The 24,168-nt window shown below is 38.0% G+C and overlaps 1 pseudogene; it reads right to left on the minus strand.

The window, feature by feature from the left end:
- Window positions 1-5,445: 5,445 nt before the first annotated feature.
- Window positions 5,446-23,369, minus strand: LOC143592210 (nudix hydrolase 18, mitochondrial pseudogene; annotated as a pseudogene).
- Between the last annotated feature and the right edge of the window lie 799 nt (window positions 23,370-24,168).

The raw sequence follows: 24,168 nt of genomic DNA on the forward strand, positions 1-24,168 counted from the left end.
ATGTGATCGGCTTCCTGCAAACACAAAGTAATGATCTAAGTCATCAAAACACTAATATGGAAGTTCGTGCAGCGGAGCAAAAACGAACTTATACCTGCGGGGATGAAGCAGAAAAGTCAGCGCCAGGCCTACTAGAAGACGGCGCCGCAAAACCTCGTGGCGCGGCAGGGCTGGCGCGGCCGCTGTCGGAGCCTTCAGCTTGAACCTCCTCATCCTCCTCTGAAACAGGCCTTTTCTCCTGCGACCTAGAACCAAAATCAGTCTCGCGAGGAGGGCTGTGCGCAGGAGGAGGTGAGGGAGGTCTCGACGCCGCCAGGTCGGTGCGTAAAACGGCCTCCTGCTCCTTAGTAATCCCGATGAGGGGAGATTCAGTGCTTGCAGGAGCAGGAGCAGGAGCAGAACCAACGGCGCTGGCACCGGCGCCAGCAGTGCCGCCAGCAGCTTGTACGCCAGCAATGACTCCTATGAAAAAAACAACAAAAAGAAATGGTTCATGACTTGATCTAAAAGAAAAAAGTCAGAAAATAAAAGCGCAATACATACCTTGGCGCAACTCCGTTCGCGAGGCAAACATCGCCATGAAGTCCATTCTCCCCTTTTTTGAGGGTAAAACAGGGGACTTCGAAGCGACCTCCGGCGCAGGCTCGGCACCTTGTTGCGCCTGAGGTTGGTCCACCAAGGTCGCCGGCTCTACAAACATTTAAGTGAGCAAGGATTCATTAGTAATTCTATCAGAATCACGCACATAGAACCATAAAGGATAAGCAAAGTATACCTGTCGAAGAGGAAACGGCAGGCGCAACGCCGCTTCCCTTTTCCACCGCGCGAAGGGAGGAAGTAGTGGCACCATACCTCGTGTGGACAGGAGGTCTGCCCACTTTTTGAGACAGGGAAGACAAGGAAAACTTGGTGGTAAACACCTGGGTTTTCTCAAGTCCCTTCGCCTGAGTAGGAGGATCCTGAACAACAGGGGCATCATCTTTCTTCTGTTTCTTACTGGCCCCTGCGCCAGTCCCCTTAGCTTTACGCTTTAGTTGGGGCGCCTCCTCCTCCTCCTCCTCTTCCGCGAGCTCCAGCTCGTAGTTCTCAAGCGCGTCTACAATACACGCAACAGAAATGTTAGCCAAATGTGGTATTATAAAGGCATAAGCATAAGTACAAAGGCTTACCAGGCGCATCGCTGTCAAAGAGAAATCCCAGATCAACAGGGATGAACATGTCATCGAAGCGATCGGGGAAGCCAACCTCCCCAGCGCCCAACGCGACGGAGCCACCCTCCATATGCTCATCATAGGCGGCGTGGACATACTCCTTGCTGACTGCACAAAACAAGTCAAATGATATCAGCAAAACGAATTATATTCGCGCAGAAGTAATGCATTGAATTAACTTACATAAGCCGTCAACTTGGATAACGGGCTCAGTCGCGCTGTCAGCCCACCTCCTGCTCATACCAACCCCCACCAGCGCCTCCTCGCAAATTTTCTTGGCGGGGGATGGTTCGGCAGTCAACTTTTTTACCCAGGCGCCAGTTGGGTTCTTGAAGACACCCACATCCGCAGGCGCAGAAGAGATCGCGCGCATGGTCATGCGGATGGGGATCACACCAGCCCTGATATAGAAAAATCTCTCGGACCAGTCATGAAGGCTTTTGAATGAAACAGTGCAGCACTTGACCTTCTGACTGCGAGGAATAAATGAGAACCAAGAATCTTGGATCTTAGGCTTATAAAAAAACTGAAAGCGCCGAGGGGTGGGCTCCTCGCGCTGAGATTTGCACATGAACTCAAAGTGAGTCATGCGCACGAGTCCAAACGGATGGACTTGGGATATATGAATCCCATAAAACCTAAGCAGCGCACCCACAAACCTTGTCATCGGGAGACGAAGGTTGCAGTGGGTGAAAAAATGGCAATAAAGGGAAATATAGCCGGTAGGCGGGTCCGCCGCCGTTTGCCCGGCCGCCGGCAACATGCAGCCATACTCAGGGAGAAAACCCTGAGTATCGATAAGGCTGTCAAAATCGGACTGCCTCAGCTTACAGGGGATCTCATCCCACTTCTTTACGGCCTTGGTCTTCCCTACCTCCTCCGATGAGGCCTCAGCAGCCCTCTTCCCCTTGCCGGTCTTCTTCAATGTAGACATTACTAACGATTTCACATGGCGATGGATAGGGGAGATTGTGTTGTCTGAGCTATCAGACATACAACTGTAAAAACGGACAAAGGATGCTTCTGAAGAACAGAGATCTGGAAGCAGAACAAAGGCAATCGGAATAGAATGAAAGGAAAAAGCTCTGAATAAACAAGAAGATGAAGGATAAAAAACTCAAAGGGGCTGGCTTTTATAGGCCCAGGAGAGAGAAAAATTGGTGCTGATCGGACTTCACGCGCCCCCACTCGCAGGTGTAAGCCAACGCGAGCGCGACACGTGTCCCTGACACTGTGTGAGGGGACACGAAAAGAAACTATACAGGTGCTGCCAGAGTTCACGCGCCACCACTCGCAGGAACGGACCAACGCGAGCGCGACACGTGTCCCTGACACTATGTGAGGGGACACGAAAGGCAACTGTAGCACCTCGAGCACACGAAAGGTCTGACACGTCTCCATCACTGACGCATGTCAGCAACAACCAACCACGTACAGGGACGATTCGTTTTCAACCAAAAGGATAGAATTTCGCGCAACGATGATTAATAAGAAGAAAAAGACAAACCCCTACTAAAAGAGCAAACTATTAAGTCTAATATCTATCTTATCTCGCTCGCGCGAGACAAGACACACATTAGACTGGGGGGCTTGAAGAGGTATGTACCCGCCTCAACACCGAGCGAGGCGGGTCAACCCACAAGATATAGACAAGAGGCTTGAAATCAAGACATTATGAAGGCACAAAGCCAAAACCTATGCGCATGGCGCATATCACATATGCTCACGCATATCACATATGCTCATGCATCACATGCTCAGGCATCACATACTCAGGCATCACATATGCTCAGGCACCACAGATGCTCACGCATCACATATGCTCACGCATCACATATGCGCGTGGCGCACCCGCGCGTGGCGCATATCACATGCTCGTGCATATCACATTTGCGCATGAAACATCTGCGCGTGAGAATAAAGAGAAGACCTCGCGCATCCTCAGGATAGGCGCATATCACACATGCACATAATCAACCTCGTCCTTATCCAAATCAGGATTAGGGCAACCTTGATTGTGCATGTCAGACAACCTTCCAGAAGGTATCTTTTTAAGGAATAAGAATATGCTGATGTTGACAGCTGCCAATGAAAGGTGGACAACTCAGCAAAACCCATGTGCTACCACGTGATTATAACCAATGAAAAAGCACCAGGTGTCCCAAGGACACGTGGCGCAAAGCAATTGGAGGAGGCCAACAAGGCCCTAATTGGGTCTGAGCCCAATCATTGGAAACCCTAGCACTATAAATACCACATCAACTCCACAAGGAGACACACACTCAATTACACAGTATTCAGCTATATTAAGCAATACACTCCAATTTCCTTACTCTCATATTATTATCTTCTCCTACAAACACTTATTCTCACACCGGAGGGTTACACCAAAGAGGACCCCTCTGTCCCTTTCTGAGAGGTAAGTTTACGGTGCTGTTCATTTTGTAGGTGGAAGAATCCAGATCCCAGAGATCCATCGGTGAAATAGCATAATCACACCCGAGGAAAGCAGATCGTCTACCAGTGAGTCGATCCACGTTTCTTTAATGTTAATGGTGAATTGTACTTTAAAGGAAATAACGTCGGGAACAGCAACAGCAAGTGGGACAGGGAGTATTACTGACTACAAAAAGCAAGCGCGGATGCTTGTTACGTGGCACGTGCGGCTTTTACCTGTCCACTCTGACTTCACTTCTGACCATCATACGATACGACTAATCCGCAATAAAGGGTATAACGTTTGTTCAAAGCGTAGTTGTATATACAATATATATTTTTTATCTAAGCTATATAACGAGTGTTGGTTAAGTGTATAACGTTTGTTGAAAGTGTCGGTATCGTATCTGTACCGTAATGACTCAAGCTTATACCAATCATGTTCTTTTAATATTTAGATAAACTTTTTTTTTTGGTCAAAGTGGTAGTCATTACGATGCGTTTGTATACGTGTTATCGGTACCGCATCGGCACCGAGCCGGACGAGTACCGACGAAGTTCATTTAATATTTAGATAAACCTTTTCTTTTGTCGAAGTGATAGTCGTTACGATGTGCTTGTATATTCGTGTTATTGGTACCGCGTCAGCACCGGAGCCAAACCAATACCGACCAAGTCCTTTTAATATTTAGATAAACTTTTTTTTTATGTCGATGTGATAGTTATTATGATGTGTTCGTATATCCATGTTTTGATGTTTGCGTCCGTTGCTAAGTTCCCCGTGCAACGTGGGAAGCACTACTAGTTATTATTATTATTATTATTATTATTATTATTATAGAATCTAAAACGTTATGATCATAAAATTGTAACCGTGAATATAATTTCATAAATTTCCTTTTATCCTTCTGGTCAATGTTTATCTGTTGACATGCGTAAGTACACGTGAAGTCGTTTGTTTTATGTGAAAGTGGTAAAATGGGAAAAGGAGCTTATCAAAACTCATATTCATACGTGTTTTCACTTCCAAGTGAGTGAAGTGAGTGAAAGATTTCATCATGGGTCTACGTTGGAAGTTTCTAAAGTAGAACTCATTCTCGTAGTCGAATGGCATCGTGATGTTCTACTTGAAAGGCTTTTTTCACGTAAAAGGAGAATCTTTTGATTAGAAGAAGCAAGGTTTTAGATTTCAAATGCGAGCACAATCTTTCGAAACATAGAGTCCATGACTCCATGCTTCCAAAGCTGAGCGCACGCACCGCTAGATTGCTTGGGTCAGCATTTATCGATCCATAAAGAAGTTTTCGGTTACGCGATTATAATGATTTAATGATGGTGCTGGCTTATTTGTAAAATATTAATGTGTAGTTTAAGGAAAAGGTTTTATCCGTCCATTATTACTATAATAGACAGTAGTTCAGATGCATGCTATTTTTCAATATATGTTAATAAACATCATTATTAAAGAGAGCTCCTTCGCATAAGCCATTTTTTCTGATGATACACCACAACTATCTCGGTAACGTTTCCTACGTGCAATGATGATAATGAACAGCATTACACACCTCATCAAAAACAAAATGACTTGGGTTTATATGTATTAGGCATTTACTTTAATTTAACAAAAGGCATCTTTCATGCTTGCATTACAACACCAGATTGTAAGAACTCAGTATGGTATAGTATCTAAGACATAAAAATGATAATTTGGGTGTAACATTGCTATTCACAACATTTCAACTTCATGATTCTTATGATTGGAGCATACTGAATATATAGCAGCAAAGAGATTAATTGAAACATTAGTGATCATCAAAACCCCTCTTCTATCTCCTTCATTATCACAATCGACAGTCACTGTTGGAGGAGAAACAAAATCTTCGTGTACAAAGACCTCAATGTGCATCAAACAAACACGATCATGTGGTTGATTGATCAAATCTTCTTGTGCAACCTTTCAAGAGGTCGTTCGGATGCTCTTGCAAAATCTCATCATATGCACAAGTTGGGTGCCTTTTGTTCATAACTTACTTGGAGGAGTTGACTCGAGTCTCGTCACCAGCACATCCAGTGCTTCCCTCATCCAAGAATATTGGCAAACCTCTTTAGCTTTAGGCACACTCACCCAATATCTTTGACGAATGTCATGTCTTTTTCGGGCCAATAGTCGAGCTGCCCCTTGACAAGTAATGGAAACATGTGCCCCTCATAGTATGCATCATTGCCTTTGCTTTTGAAGCACCATTTACCCAATACACCCACCCTACAAAAGTTCAAGAAAGATATGCTACTCAATTGTCTGAATCATAAAAGTAAAACCAAACCAACCTCAACTGTTCCAAAGACTCCAGCTTCCTCTACCGATTCTCTGTGAGCGGCTTCTACGATCGATTCATCGGATTCCCAGCCTCCCTTAGGGAACAGCATTCCTTTGCCCTTTCTTTGTGCACTGATGACTAGAACCTCCAGTGCATCTTCTAAATTAAATTCGTATATGATCCCATTTTGCTACCTTTTATTCTGTAAGGTATACATCTGCATCACAATCAATCCACCATTTTTAGTAAACACATTTCATAATAAAATTTGATACGATTATTTTCACATTCTCTTTCCCCAAATTTCTTCAAATTAGGGCACAAATGATTATTTGAATCCGAATTTGGGGAAAGCAAGAACAAAAACGCGGATGCGGGTGAATGCGTGTTACCTGGCACGTGCGCGGGGTCGCCTGGCCTTGAGCTGTAACTTGGGTAGCATAAAACAAATTAGGATATTTCTTCACTCCTTATATTTTCTGCTACAAACTTACTGTACCACTCTTTCATCTGTTTCATCTCTTGATTATTTACTGGACAAGATTGTTCATTTCCAAAAAATCCAACGATTATTGTCTAGACTTTTGGGCAGCTCTTGCATCTGGAGTATAATTAATATTGTTGATATTATTCTTAGTGCTATTCCATGATTTTTGGTGACTTAGAAAAATGGACCTAGTGGTGTGGATCGTGTTGCATGGAGGTGAATTTTTTTGATTATTATGAGTTTTATGATGAAGTTTCTTTTTTCTAGTGGTTTTGAGACTAAATACTTGGAAATATGGTTTTTGAGTTCATAAGTGTAAAGTGTATTATTTTGTAACTAATTATCTTAATTAAAAAATATATTAAACTACTATCGGATTCTACATGTTCTTATCAACGATTCTTGCAAAACAGAATACCGTGAGCTTGTTACGAGAAGGGGAGAGGGGGGGGGGGGTCTTCTCGTAACCACACTCCGGCGTGTGAGTCAGTATGGTAAGTGGTGGATTTTCTTTTGGGGAGAATAGGGTTTTTAAGAATGCCTTTACTGTTGGGTAAATAGCCGAAATGGTGGAGAAGATTTGGCCAAATGTCGTTGTCTCTGGAATCCTCTATTCGTTATGCTGTTGCACATTGTGGATTCCTGATTGGTTACAACAGCCGGGTGTATGTCGTGTCTGACCATTGACAGTACAATGCTGGTCTTCTCTGATAAGCCCGACGCGCATGTCTGTACGTTTTGTTTTTTGCGAGATCTTGTTGATATCGTTTGGCGGTGGCTTTCCACTGTTTGCTTGGTTATGATCTTCCGCCATCCGCCTGCCAGTGGGTTCCTGCCATCCGCCTGTGCCTTTCGCAGGTACTGAGTGGCATGTTGTGGTCTTCGATGTTTAGTTTTTGACCCTTTCCCGAGGGACCTTACCTACAATTATGAACTTAAATTTTATCATAAAAATATAAACAAGTTAAACTAAAAACTTGATAATTCTTTCTCCTTGGATTTTAACTTATCAAACAGTTTAACACATTATTATATTCTGACAACTTGCGGAAAATCCCTTTTGGTTGGACTTGGGCAAACACATTTCTATATTATCAGAATTTGTCTTGTTATACTAACCAATAGAAATAATTAAATAGATTGGTTACGTAATTGGTTGGACTCTTCTTTTTTTTCTTTTTTTTTCTAGAAAGATTGTAACACAACATGTCATCTTTCTTCTCAATATTGACTAACCCATATCCATCTTCTAGGCTAGCTACAATAAACCTCAAAGTTGATTGTTTAAGAACAGAATATCATGCTAATAACATAACTCTAATAATATATACACCTCTCTAAACTTTATTGTTCAGTTTTTTTTAATGAGATTTTATGAATACACGGTGTATTAGATATTGAAAAACGCCAATCTAAATTAGCGTTTAGACCGCAGATTCAACTGGAAGGATTACTTCGATGGCCTTGAATTTTACGTGATATGCAGCTAGATCTGCAAAGCAGAAGCCTCGTTATTCTCATTACAGGAAGGGGGCTTCCTGCAACCATCTTCGATAGGGCTGTAAACGAACCCAACGAACACGAACAAGGCTTTGTTCATGTTCGTTCGTTAAGAAAATAATGTGTTCATGAACGGTTCACGAACACTTACTGAACGAGATTTTATGTTCGTGTTCGTTCATTAAGGAAATTAATGTGTTAATGAACGGTTCACGAACACAAACAAACACAAATAAAATCGGCAGAGCCTAGAGATTGAGACTGATGTATTCATCAATGTGATAATGAAAGCCTGTAAACGAATCGAATGAACACGAACAAGGGCATGTTCATGTTCGCTAATTTAACTTTAAAAGAACACAGACACTTAATCGAACAAATATTTATGTTCATGTTCGTGTTTGTTTAAAATCTAAACGAATATAACTGAACAAAGATAACGAACATATTTGAACAAATTTAAATGTACAAAAACAAACATAAACGAACTTGAATGAAAACACTTAAATGAACACAAATTAACAAATATAAAACCTTTAAGCAGATGACCTATCCAGATAATATTTAATTATTTTCTACTAATATATAAACGAACATCAATAAACAGACATAAACGAACGTTCATGAACATAAATGAACGAACGGAACATGTTTTCATGTTCATTCATTTAACTAAACGAACACAAATGTTTTTTTCATGTTCGTTCGTTTATTAAATAAACGAACTTCCCACCGAATGGTTCACGAATAGTTCACCGAACGTTCGGTTCATTTACAGGCCTAAACCTCGACGTGAGAATCCGTATAGGTTATACAAGAGTAATGAGAGATGAATGTGAGCGCTGGAAACTAAATTCCAGTAGCGCTGGAACCGACTCGTTGAACCTAAACGCTACTATGAATAATTTATGCATATTATCTTAACCAATTATTTGTTTCCTCATTTGTCTTTCAATTTATATTATTGCCTTATTGGCTCTTGCTTATTTTATGCCATAATCTCTGGCTCCTTTTGAGCATCTCATTGATATATATATTGAGATGGCTTTGCATTGTAATTTCAAGAATTAATACCATAATAGTTTTTATTATGGTATCAGAGCCTATACATAAAAGATCCTACACTCAAAAATAAACCTACATACCACCACCAAAACCCTAATGATGTGCTCAAATTAGTTATAAATTTATTAACTAAAATTATGCTAATCTAGCCACTAAGTAATAATTCTAGACTCTTAACTTAACTAAAACTACTAACCGGCAAGTGAATTGGTCGACACTAGTACAGCTAAGTAAGTCCGGATATCAAACCCACGAGACTCTTTTATTTACGTAAACTAGCTAATTAGACTCAACTACAGACACGACTATTTGTTTATTATTTCAAAGGGGGGTTTTGTTTAAAACACTATATTAAAACTAATTAAGGAAAATAAGCAAAATAAACGAAAACACAAGTTTGAGTAAATAAGATGATGATGAGAAAACTACCTAGGCTAGAATCCCCTAAATTTCAGTTGTTAATTAACCGGGAAAATATTAAGTTATCGACTAGGATCGTAAAGCAGACACTTAAGAGAAAACCCGAACATGACCCCTGACTCTTCTCAAGAGACAACTATGAGTTTCTAATAAGTTTTAACGCACACCAGTATTTAAATATCAAGTTTCCTTACGGTTACCTAATTATTTATGGCTTAGTTCCTTTATATGAAATCCTACCTTACAGCGCGGAAATCAAAGGTAATTTAATATATTTAATTGATTTAATAGGCAATATAAATAATCAAATCTAGACGGACTCCTTACGAAGAACTAAATCGAGCAAGATTAAATAATAAAGATCTATCAATAACCTAGCACTTTACAGATTTCAAATTAGAAGCACACTTAGGTTTATTTAATTAATAATTATTATTCCTATGATCTTATCATGAAACCAATCATAAAATAATCAAAAAGATAACGTAATTGACTAATAGCAAACTATCATAATGAAAAACAATAATCAAGGCAACTATGGAATAATAACAATCAATCAAACAATCCTAAGCATCCATATGTATCAATTTTATAAGATTAAACCTTTTACTAAATCATAAAAACCATAACGATAAATAAATCCCAAATCAAATCACAATGTCAAAATAGGTTCTTCATAAGCCTAGGCAGTCTATAATGTTTATGTCACACCCCAACCTAAGGCGGAAATGCCGGGGCGTGATCCGATTGCTCACAGCTCGAAGATACTATCATAATATATAAATGTGACAATATCTATTTAATTATTTTATTTCAAATGTGCACACAATATTCAATTACAACAAAACGATTCAAATAAATATATACAACAATTTAAATTCATGTTTGTCTTTAACAAAACCCTAAGGTCTTTTTAAGTGTCCAAACTTCAACTTAAGCAACCTGCATATGCGAAGAAAACAAAGTTTTGTTAACAACACATGTTAAGTGAGTTTATCACCAGTTTTGCAATAAAATAATGTTAATATAATAAATATGAGAAATAAGCAAAACGTAATAAATGCAGTAATGAAATCAAACCATGAGCAAATAAGTTGTCGATTAAACCATTGCCAAGCGAATCAGTTGCCGGTAAATCAACCACGAGAAAATAATAATAATACGACCGTCTAGCGAATCGGACGTTGGTCAATGAGAACCCTCCACAAAGGGATATGTCAAACGAATGCACATAAACAAGTTAGCACATAATAAGTATATTTGATTAATCACACACAATTACAAGTTTGCTTTTTTTGATATATATATATATATACATGTAGAAAAGGGTTAAAATAAAAAATACATAGTTTTGTAAGAAAAGTAGGAAGGACATAAAATTTAGAGTTAGGAAACTACGTGAGCATATTTAGGGAATTATATAGGCTAAATCCTAGATCCTATGACACTATTTGATATTTTCAAAACAATTAATCTTAACCACTAGATCCTAAATCCAAGGGCCTAGATCTATTCTTACTATTCCTAGAAAACTATCTATTTTTACTATAACCCACCCCTATATATATATATATATATATATATATATATATATATATAGTATGATATACTCATATGTCCTCAAAACGTTTTAGAAAACTGAGTAAAATAGGGGAATGATAAAACTCACCTTATATTAAAGGCAAGTGATTATTAATTAAGATAAATAAACTAAAGATTAAACGAGTTGTCCACTACGCGTCGAACGAGATAAATGATTAGAACCTGGAATTTTGAGATATGATAATATAAGTAAAAAAGAAATTAATGCCGCTGGAATCGATCCAAACGGACGTCTAGAACTCCGGCTATGTTAAATTAAAGATTTAAGCGAGCTGGTACTGACCAGATTCCGAATAACGAGTCAGAAGTTGGGTTTTGGTCAGTAGCCTTAAAATTTCATTATGAGATTAAAGTCTTATGGACCGAACATTGAATCCGACCAGAAGTATGAGAAAACGTTAAGTCAAACATGATGACTGTTTTGCCCTTTAACGGGTTTTAAGCGAATTGACCAGTCAACACCCTTCAACCATCGAAATTGATTGAAGGTTAATGACTAGGGAATATGTATGAACGATTCCTAGGTTTAAAACTTACCTGGAAAGTGAAAGGATCAAGAGAAACGAAGAGTCAAAGATCCATACATAAGCGAAGTCAACGAACAAGTCTTGTATCTTCAACGAATATGCAATAACCGAGCAAGATGATGAAAGGCAGAGATGAGTGATGGTTGGAGGAGTCTCTTAGTGTTTAGGGTAAAGTTTTGTGGCAGGGAATTATGAGTGTTTATATAGGAATAGCAAAAACGAACCATTTATGGACATATTAATATGGTTTTAATGAGAAAATCAATGGAACAATCATAAAGATTTGATCTTGGTCAATAAGAAACGAATTAAGACTTGTATTTTAGTTAAATTATGATTTCTTGTACCTTAATTCACTCAACTATGCCTAAAATACACGATTTGTATATCAAAAACGAGATAACAAACAAGATCGAACAACTAATCTGTCCAGTTCATCCATGGCGCCGCGCGGCAGGGGTGAGGAGGTCGCCCGCACAGCGCTCCGGCCAACTAGAGGGGTGTTTCATGCTTGGTCATATTTAGTCCCTATAGTTTGTTAATCATTTATAGAGCCTTTCATGGAATAATTCAGAAATGGACAATATATAAAGCAAGAGGGTTTTAAAGTGAACATTAGGAAACTTAATTACTTATAAATATTTGATTTGATTAATAATAATGATCTAAAAATGTTTCTGGCCGGGTTAAATGTAAACGAATACGGGTTTGGAAAATCCGAAATGTTACACTCTCCCCTACTTTAGGGAATTTCGTCCCGAAATTAAGGAAAACCAAAACATCATCGTTTTGAAAACAATTTAAACTTTTAAGGAGAATATCATAACATAGAACTTTTAATAACCGAAGTAACGCTTCAAATTACAATCCGATAAGGGCACTTATATATAGGATGTACCAGCGGCATATCCACCATGTCCTTATCATCTTAACACTTGTAACGTTACTCAAATTTCTTTCAGTTCTAGATCATGACACACAATCGTACTTATCATGATTTCCATGCTATGACTTGGATAATTATGTTTCGCGACTATAATTACTTTTATCCTCGGATGGTCCGCATAATCCGCTCCATCATGTGGGTTATAAAACATTTAAAATAAAATTTCTAAGAGAAAACAAATGTTTTGATAATTCTAAATATAATTTCAAATGATAATTAATAAATGTTCTAGTTAAATTAATAAAACCGTGAGATTTCGAAAACCTCTTTTGCTTTTAAAAGTAAAATTATGAAAATTGAAAGAAAATAAATTTTGTGAAACAGATGTTATTGTGATAATCGAGATTAAGGAAATGAGATGGAGGTACAAGATTCAAATAGGTTAACTTTGATAAAGGAAAGTTTATTCATAAAATGAAATGCTTAAATAGTTCAAATTAAAATCATCCAATGTCGCGATTAACTAAAGAGTCGATACAATGAATAAACGAAAAAGAAAATAAGATAACTTAAGATAAAAATAATGAAGGCAAAATCTTCATAGTCTTCAAGCAGATTCAGTTACGGTTGCCTTGATTTACTCGACTTGGAGCACTTGAGGTAATGGGATCCATAATAACTTGAGCAGTCGGTGCAGGTGGATGTGGAATAGTTTGGGTAGGTTGAGCTTGAAAGGACGACACTGGTGAGGTTTGGGTGGTGTAAGCTTGGAAAACTTGAACTTGCGGGTATGGGCGTTGATAAAGTGGAGCTAAGTAGGAGGGATCTTGATTGATAGGAAGAGCTTGAAGAGTGTAGGACTGATGGGTTTGGACTTGATAAGCATTGGTGTAGTAGGGTGCAGTTCTAATTTGAGGTTGGCGAACACGGATTCGGTGAGGGCACATATTGCGAAAATGACTAGGATCTCCAGAATGGTAGCAAGCACAAGTATTAGGAATACCGGTTTGTGCATACGGGGTAGTAGTGGTTCTAGGGGTAGGCAGAACAGATCGTTGTGAAGCATCTTGAATACCGGGCGGTATACGGTAAGTGTCAGCAAGGTGACCATAACGATTGCATTGGGTGCAAAGTCGGCACAAGGATTGGGTCGGATGATGATAGTTACAAATGGAGCATAACCGGAAAGGTCTGGTATAGGGTTTTTTGTTAGAAGCATTTTGGTTGGAGGGTGGAGGGTTTGTTTGGTCGGCAACATAGTTTTGGTAGTTGAATTTACGTTTGTGGTGTGAAGAGTTATCATTGCACGGAGTGGTTTTGGGTTCGGCCTTTGCATCGGTTGAGGATTTGGTTTTGGATTTTTAAAAGGTAGGATTAGAGTCCGTGCGAGGTAGGGTTCCATCTCCAACAGGGTCATGGGGACGTGAGGCAGCAAGAGCAATAGCTTCCTTGGATTCCTCCCATGGCATACTCGTAGCAATCCCAAGCATAGCAGCAACAATTTCCTTAGTGATCCTAGCAGTCAAACGGTGTTCACGTGCAGCCGAAGGACAACGTTGATTACGACTATCATTTCCTAAGGAAGACATTCTATGAGGACCAAAATGAAATCTTATGAGATGATGGGTAAGTTGTGTGGATAAGTTGATGTGAGATAATTAAGGAGTGTATCTAAATACAATTGTGCCAGAGATGACTCGAGGACGAGTCAGGATTTAAAATAACGTGATTAAATTTTGTTTTTGGAGATATTTAATTTAATACATAATGTTTATAAAAATTTCAAAAGTAAAATGTTATTGGGTTGGGCTTTCCATGGGCTTCCCATGGTAGCTCCTAAAATTTAAATAACGAAACATGCTCAATGAGTTGGCCTCCCATGAGCTTTCCATGGCAATTTGAATGGCCCAACTAAATAAAACAACATAAAGTTTGTGAATTGGCCTCCCATGAGCGTTCCATAGCATTTCGATGGCCCAATTCAAATAACGTGTAATAAAAAATTGAGTTGTTCAGCCCATGAGCGTGTACATGGCATTTAACTGACCCAACTAATTAACGAATTATCGAATCAATGGAGTTGTTCGGACCATGAGCATAACATGGCATTTAACCAACCCAACTAAATATCGAATCAACGAATTAAATATAAGTAGTTGGTGTATCTCGGGAACCACCCCAGATGATACGTTCCAACCCAAAAATAAATTAAAAAATGGTTTAAGAAATGGATAGTTGGAGTGCCCATGGATTTCCATGGATTTTTCACCCAACTAAGCATTTAAAATAATTTAAAAATACAACTTGGAAGTACAACCGTTTAGCCAGTTATGTTTACCACGTAACCGTTTAACCGATTACGGGTACCACTTAAAGTTACGGTTGTACGACGTTCGTCATACCCCAATGCTTCAAGGTGAAGGAGCAAAACAAAACACGGGAATTCTTAAGGAATTTCTCATAATAAAATATAATCTACCAAAATAAAATATTTAGAAAAATATTTTGAATGTGAGGCATAACCTTGGAATTTGTGTGTGTGTGCAATAAATAAATAAAATACAATACAATATAATAAAATAGTTAATCTAATTAAGCTGTAAACAATTAAATAGCACATAAGGCAGTTCAGATAAGCACGTATAAGGTCCTAAGCATATCTCTAGGACAATTTCTAACGACCTATCTTATAACCTTCGGCTCTGATACCAATCTGTCACACCCAACCTAAGGCGGAAATGCTAGGGCGTGATCCGATTGCTCACAGCTCGAAAATACTATCATAATATAAATGTGACAATATCTATTTAATTATTTTATTTCAAATGTGCACACAATATTCAAATACAACAAAACAATTCAAATAAATATATACAACAATTTAAATTCAAGTTTGTCTTCAATAAAACCCTAGGGTCTTTCTAAGTGTCCAAACTTCAACTCAAGCAACCTGCATATGCGTAGAAAACAGAGTTTTGTCCACAACACATGTTGAGTGAGTTTATCACCAGTTTTGCAATAAAATAATGTTAATATAATAAATATGAGAAATAAGCAAAACGTAATAAATTCGGTAATAAAATCAAAACATGAGCAAATAAGTTGTCGATTAAACAATTGCCAAGCGAATCGGGCGCCATTAATCAACCATGAGAAAATAATAATAATAAGATCATAGCCAAGCGAATCGGGCATTGGTCAATGAGATCCCTCCACAAGGGATATGTCAAACGAATGCACATAAACAAATAAGCATTGGTCAATGTTCCATTCTCGAAGTCTTAAAAAACGAACGACTTTACGCCAAATTCTCAAAATGTGAATTTTGGCTAGAGGAATTTCAATTTTTGGGACACATTGTCAACGACAAGGGTATCCATGTTGATCCCGCAAAAATCGAAGCCGTAAAAGATTGGAAGACTCTGACTACACCCACGAAAATTCGATCTTTCCTCGGTTTGGCCGGATATTATCGGCGTTTCATCAAAATTTTTCCAAGATCTCTTTACCCCTCACTTCCCTAACTCACAAAGGAAAGCCTTATGAATGAGGATCCAAACAAGAAGCATTTAATACTCTTAAACACATGCTTTGCAATGCTCCCTTTCTTACCCTTCCCGATGGAAACGATGACTTTGTAGTATTTTTCGATGCTTCTCATCAAGGTCTCGGTTGCGTTCTCATGCAATGAGGTCATGTTATCGCGTATGCTTCAAGGCAACTCAAGGTCAACGAGAAGAACTACATGACTCATGATCTTGAACTTGGTGCCTTCGTTTTCGCACTCAAAATTTGGAGACATTACCTTTACGGAACGAAATGTGTGGTTTTTACCGATCACAAAAGCCTTCAACACATTTTTGACCAAAAAGATCTCAACATGAGACAACGAAGATGGGCTGAGTTACTTAGTGACTACGATTGCGAGATTCGCTACCATCCTGGTAAAGCGAATGACGTGGCCGATGCCCTTAGTCGAAAGGTTAATGCCAAATCTGTCTTGCTTCTTAGCGTCACCGTTCAAACCGATCTCCAAGCCAAAATCTATCAAGCCCAACGTACCTCCGTTGACGAAGACAACATGTACGACAAAATGTCATGTGAGGCCGAGCTTCAACTTGAAACAGAACCCGATGGCTTATTGTATTATCTCAATCGTTTATGGGTTCCCGATCGTGATGACCTTCGTACTTGCATACTCGACGAAGCTCACAAGTCACAATATTCTGTTCATCCCGGTGTGGATAAAATGTATTTCGATCTTCGTTCTACCTTTTGGTGGCCGGGTATGAAGAAAGATGTAGCAACGTACGTTTCGAAATGTCTTACTTGCTCTAAAGTCAAAGCCGAACATCAAAAACCCTTTGGGTTACTCGAGCAACCACCCGATTCCCATATGGAAATGGGAAGACATTGCTATGGACTTTATAATGAAACTACCCACTACTCAAAAAGGCAACGATAGCATTTGGGTGATTATTGACCGATTAACCAAGTCCGCTCACTTTATTCCAATTCGAGAAAATACTCCGTTGAGCAACTTACCCAAATCTAGGTCCGCGAAATCATGTGTCACCACAGTTTACCTTTGACTATCATCTTTGATCGCGATGCTCGATTCACGTCTCATTTTTGGCGATCACTTCAAGAAACCTTGGGAACTCTTCTTGATCTTAGCACCGCTTATCATCCTCAAACGGATGGACAATCCGAACGTATGATTCAAACACTTGAGGACATGCTTCGAGCGTGTGTACTTGATTTCGGTGGGAATTGGGATTTTCACATTCCTTACATTGAATTCTCTTACAATAACAGTTTCCATTCTAGCATCGGTATGCCTCCTTTCGAAGCTCTCTACGGTCGTAAATGTCGTTCCCCGATTAGTTGGAACGAAATCGGTGAAGCTCAAATTACCGGACCCAAAATGGTCCAAGAAGCCACCGACCGTATCGACCAAATCAGCAAGAACCTACTTACCGCTAGAAGTCGACAAAAGAACTACGCCGACAAACGGCGAAAACCGATCGAATTCAATGTCGACGATCTCGTCCTTCTCAAGGTATCCCCTTGGAAAGGAGTTGTTCGTTTTGGAAAGAAAGGAAAACTAGCCTACCGACTCGAACTACCGGAAGAACTCACCGGTGTTCATCCAACCTTTCATGTTTCAAATCTCAAGAAGTGCTTAGCCGAAAGTAGTCTCCATATACCTCTCGACGCAAGTCAATGAATCAATGATGATGGTTGAACGACCCGTTGAAATCATGGACCGCAATGAAAAGAAAACCAAGCGAAGTCGCATCAAGTTAGTTAAAGTTCGATGGGAATCACGGCGTGGCGTGGAGTTTACATGGGAACGAGAAGACTCGATGAAAGAGAAATATCCACATTTGTTTACATCATCTTAATTTCGGGACGAAATTTCCTGTGACATTTGTCAATTTCGGGTTATTTTTTACTTGTATTCTTAATGTAAACCTGACCCGTTTTGTATCCCGAACCTTTCGATATTATCAAAATGATGAATGTTATGTTACATGTTTGTTTTATAGTTGTTGGATCTAAAAAAAACACCCTTTTCGGTTCTTAAAATGCCCCGAAAACACTCAAATCGAACTCCAGGGACTAAAACAACAAAATGGAGACTTGAAGGACCCATTTGTAGTTTGTGCTTTCTTGGGTCTATAACCAACCCATTTTCATGCAACACCCTTTATGAAAGACCCATTCAACTTACCCTATATACACACACCCATCTTCTTTATTTGTGCTTACTCATTTCCTTATTTCTCTCTAAAGTTCTTAAATTCTAATGTTGTTCTTCATAAGCTAATCTTTCATTTTAACAAACTTCTCAATACTTAAAGCTTGATGTTACAACATATATATAATATACACTCCTTGTTTACCTTCGGTCTTTCATTTCTTCGGTCTCGGCCGGTTGAAATGTCGGGCTAGTAAGGCAAGGTTACATGGAGGACTTTGTAGTCGTTGTCGTTGTTTATATATTTAACAAATCTAACCATATAACTTGTTATACTTTCTTAACTTCTGCATATTTTAGTTTATTGTTCATATTTGTCAAGTTCCATGGTATTGGGTATGTGGTGACTAACCTCGGTTTCATCCCGAGTTGAGAACCGAACCAAAAACCGAACTTTTGTTTAAAAGCTTTATTATTAACTTTTTGAATGTAAAACTTGAGTATTATTATTTATAAGTTATTTTACAAGTTCCATGGTAATTGGGTATGTGGTAACCATCCTCGATCTTATTCCGAGTCAAGGACCGAACCAAAAAATCGAACTAAACCGAGTTCACTCGCTTAAGACACACAAGTGTGTTTTTAGCCACCAAAACTCATATTTTTCTTCAAGATTATATTTTAAATCAATTTTAGTTAATTTCTAAACATACTTGTCATGTCGGTAACCAACTTGATCTTATAACAAGTTCGGACCGGTAAAGTCGTATACTCGCTTAACGAACGTTAAGGTTCTCACAATAGAACTACATACTTGGTTAAGTCTATTTTGATTTTTATGGAGTTATCTCATAACATTTATTTTTTTGGGAAGTTAACTTTGAGCTTGGTCAATTAACAAGTCTCGAACCGACAAATCCGAACACTCGTTTAAACCTCGTTTTGGTATTCTTATAACTAGGGGTTTTGAAATATTGCATTTTAACCCACATTATTACTTAACATAGGTTGAGTAAAAAAAAAAAGAAAAAAAAATGAATAGAATACCGAGACCCGGTTTCGAGTAAACTTATTTTACAAAACTCGTTTCTTTAATTTCTCAAATATTTACATTTTAAATCCTAAACTTTATTTATTTACTTTATTTGTCATGCATTTTATTTTAAACCCTTCCAAGACTACCTACTAACACAAGAACCGTTTATTATAGGTCTTGCTTGTTAAACCGATCTCTCCGATTATTCACGACACTATCTTTCAAGTTACTTGTTAATGTGAGTACTTTTTCATCCCCCGTTTTCCATCTTTCGTTTTGGGGGTGGCATTGCATACTTATTCAAATTCAAATGATTTATACTTGAGTCTTAAACCACCACACTTAATGCATATGTTTACTTAAATAAATGCTCGATTTTGTGTTATATGCTTTACATGATTATGTGCAAATTCTTGAATGCTAAGGCGGGTAGCCTCATCAAAGTATGATCATTCGTTAATTCCGAGTATATATGGTATCCCCATATAGAAAGGTGTCGTCAATGTATTCTTATTGACGTTTCGTCAAAGTATTCTTATTGACGGTTTTATTATCTAAATTGTTGCTATTATTTATTGTTTTCATATACTAGTTGTGGATTTCATACTATATACTTACTGTCCAAAACTATGAAATTGCTCACCAACCTTCGTGTTGACAAATTCTATTTTATGCAATGTTACAGGTTTGATGTTAGCTTGATTGGATTACTTGAAGAAACTTATTATCTTGGCTTTAGGATATTAGTAAATGAAAGAAAAAGTTATTTGTTTATCTATCTATTTGGCATTTTGTATGAACAATTGTTGTGTTATTTATGATGATATGGATGAGTTGTTTAAATATTGTAACTTTATAGTGTCGTTGTGCAATGAGCAATCATGTCGAGCCTCGATGTTTCCGCCTTCATTGGTCGGGGTGTGACAACTACGCCTAAAATACACGATTTGCATACCAAAAACGAGATAACAAACAAGATCGAACAACTAATCTGTCCAGCTCATCCATGGCGCCGCGCGGCAGGGGTGAGGAGGTTGCCCCCGCAACGCTCCTGCCACCTAGATGTGTGTTTCATGCTTGGTCATATTTAGTCCCTATAGTTTGTTATTTGATCATTTATAGAACCTTTCATGGAATAATTAAGAAATGGACAATATATAAAGCAAGAGGGGTTTAAAGTGAACATTAGGAAACATTATTACTTATAAATATTGATTTGATTAATAATATTGTTCTAAAAATGTTACAGGCCGGGTTAAACGTAAACAAATACGGGTTTGGAAAATCCGAAATGTTACAGTTTAGCCTAGCATAGTAAAATCAAACAAAACAATGATAACGAAATTCATGGTGAAAAACAAAAGAAACGAAAGATTAAAGGTGATAAAACCCGTGGTGTTCATTCTTGATCGATTGGCACGCCACCGTATGATTCCAAGCCTTCAAACCCTCCGAAATATCACCTCTTAAGCTCCCAAATTCGTTCCAGCCGTCTAGCCGGTCCAGTTCGATTCTAATCTGGTTCGGTTCATTTCCTGATACTCCGGTTCGCCGGTTTAGCTCATTTTGCTTGTTTTTCGCTCTCTTTAACCACGAACAAGTACCGGGACCTACATTATTCTAATAAATTAGTAATATACAAATTTTAAGAAAACCGAACGAAAACTAAATTCAAATAAATTAGTAATATACAAATTCTATGAAAAACCGAACGAAAACTAATAAAATATTATATTAAATATAAAAGGGATTTATTTATATATATTTAGCCTTATATCAAATATCCCCACACTTATCTCTTTTTCGTCCCTGAAAAAGTCTAATTGCTATGGGATCAGAATTGAAGAAATGGTATCTTAAAAACATATTAGATTATCTTAAAATTTAGAACAACGCAAATACTGTGATCACCGATATTGTTGACCACTTAAACCCATGCCTTTGTCTTTACCGGGACAAGTAAGATCCAACTATTATTATTATGTTTATATAATCTAGTGGAACCCACAGTCCAGACCCGTTTTATTTTAGATTTTACCGGGTCAAACCACCCCAACTTGACTTAAACCTCATAAATAGCAGATTAAAACTTTGTTGCACATTTTTCATGAATAGCTAAGACCATCAAGGATATTATTTATCCACATAAGTTTAAGCATCAAAGTCTACCAAGCAGCTATTAGATACGATTAAGGTTCGATTATTCAACTAACTAGCTAGTGTTCCCCACTACATAACATACCCCCATTATCAAGCAACACCCCCAAAGTCCATCTCCATAGGTGAGTATGCACGAATTCATCTATAGGGCTTACATATGACGTGTCCCGTGTGGTCCGTTTCTTAATGGTAATGAGACGCGAGCACGGGGACCCCGTATGACTAACAGTGTGTATGATCAAGTCAGTAGTGAATTTGTACTTTTAAAGCACTTTGTGATCATGTTTAATGACTTATAATTTGGCAGATAAATTGCGGGTTTGCTCTTTTTAAGCTTTCTTAATATCCATAAATTCACTTAGGAAATATGAATACCCAGATGAATAACTGCATACAGACCCATGGTCTCCGAACCCCGGAGCATTCCATCAATAAAGGATTTAAGACAATAAAACCAAACGCCTATGAAGTGCTAACCACTAAAACTAGAAGTGCAAGATTTTACTTTATATCACCGGCTACACGGCATACTTTAACGTTTAACCTACCCCAGAATCGTATGATAACGTATTCAGATTTCTTTAAAATTCATATTTTTCTACAATCAGACTAAAAATGAGGCTTGAGTATGGCCGACCTTTCATCTCGTATTTTGTACAGACTTAACTTATATCCCACTAAAAATCATAGTTTATCGTTTTAAAACCAATTATCAAACAGCCCTCTCATTCTCAAGGCTGAGCCTACCGACACATCCCAAGTTAAGTGCGTTTTTTTTAATTATATCTTATTATTAGTAGTTTGGAAAACCGATTCCCGATAAGTATCCCCATTTCCCATTTAAATGCAAAAAGAAACAAATTGAAGGGACATTTTTCAAAACTTTTTTTTTCAATTTTTTTAAAGTTAACGATAATCATATAAACTTAACTACGACTCAAATATCCAATCCACACACTTAAATTTTGCATTGTCCTCAATGCAAGGATAAGGACTAAAATTAAAAAAGAAATTTGAAATACAAAAAACTAAAAATCTTAAAACAAAAACCAAAAATAAACAAACTAGATAATGGAAAAGACTTAGATGGTAATATGTGCATGGAATACGATGCCAAAGTCTTCTTCCATGAATGCCCTCAAACTCCGAACATACTCAGCAAACGGTATCTCCTTCTCTCACTCACAAACGGAAGCGGCAAACACATCAAATATCACTAAAACATATCTTATCAACTTGATAGATGTTAAACATTCAAAGTCTCCAAACCAACTAACCCTAAACAATATATAATATGAATAATAGCAGCAAATAGATAAATAAAAAATATACGGCCCTGCTGCTCCATCCCCACCCTTGAATTTTGTATTATACTTCATAGGGGTACTCTTCTAGCTCAAATCCTACAAAACTTAAAAACACAAAAACAAAGAAAAACTACAAAAGACTACGTTAGTGACTCGAAAATTATACAAACTCCCGCGGAACCTCTCCACACTTTAACTTTAATCAGGAGGTTTTTCTTTGACCTGGACCCTATCCAACCCGTTCAGTTCCACCCGGTACTTGTTAAACATTTAAATTTTCTTGGTGGAATTGATAAATGCTTTAAAAATCCCTAACGGGTCAGACCACCAAAATTTAAACTTACCTGACATGAACCGGATGCATGACATATATCGAGAAGACTGGTCTTTCATGAACTTCAATGGCTTCTTCTTTCCTGTAGACCATCTGCTGATTTGCAAATTATTCCGGTTCTTAGATACTCTTCTCTTTGCCTTCTCCGTGATTTTGATTTAAGAGCGACATTTATTATAAGTGTTACGGGCCAGCTGTGATGCTCTTCCACTACCACTAATTCTATATCTTCTCGTAGAGCTTCAAAAAATGCTAAGTCACCCTCCGAATCAAACTCACCTATTTCATCGTACTTAGGCAATTCTTCTAACTCCAAATCTAAAAACTCATCCTTCTCACACAACTTATTCTCAACCTTTTCCTTAACAACAAACATCAACTCAAGTGAATCTCCCAAATCCACTTCCTCCTCTATCTCTTCTTTCTTCACTAACGACTTTTGATAAGCAACCCACTCTTCTTCGTTTATCTCATCATCAGAGTCACTCTAGTAATTAGTAATAGTAACCTGTGACACCGGAGTGGGACGTCAACGTCCATTTTCGTCTCCGTTACTTGAATGATCTCCTCATTTGACTCGTCAATATACTCCATTGACTTCAATCTCTTTTCTTCTTAATCTTCTTCATCCGATCTCCTAGCAATGCTTTCTATTGTACGTTGGAGATTTGTAATAGCGCTATGTTGATATTTCAAGATGATATCATGCTCGGCTAACTTCTGTTAGGAATCTGAGGCCAGATCTTGAGCCAACATATTCTCTAAATTCTTCATACTACTCTCGGACAAACTATTCTCAACAGGGTTGCTATTAGAATATTGACCATCAAATTGACCCTGATTATGCTGAGGCTGTTGATATAGATCATCATAAAAATACGAAGGAGGCCCCTGCAAAAAATTTTGTTACGACTGCACAGGAGGGTTAGCATAATAATGTGATAAGCATCCCACATATTGTGGACATATAAGCGTAAAATGGGGTCCATCATAATCTCACACATATTTACGAGACTCAAAAGAAATAAAAGACACAACAATTATACTCCTACGACTCAAAATAAAATAACACGTATGTAGACTTTATTAAAAAACTTCCAAATAAAACTAAGAATTAAACTAAACTACATTAACCTAACTCCCACGACTTAAAAACAAAACACAATACAAATAGC

This window comes from Bidens hawaiensis, unplaced genomic scaffold, assembly GCF_021521415.1.
Source record: "Bidens hawaiensis isolate Kalapana, Puna unplaced genomic scaffold, B.hawaiensis_p1.1 tig00040606_1, whole genome shotgun sequence".
NCBI lineage: Eukaryota > Viridiplantae > Streptophyta > Magnoliopsida > Asterales > Asteraceae > Bidens > Bidens hawaiensis.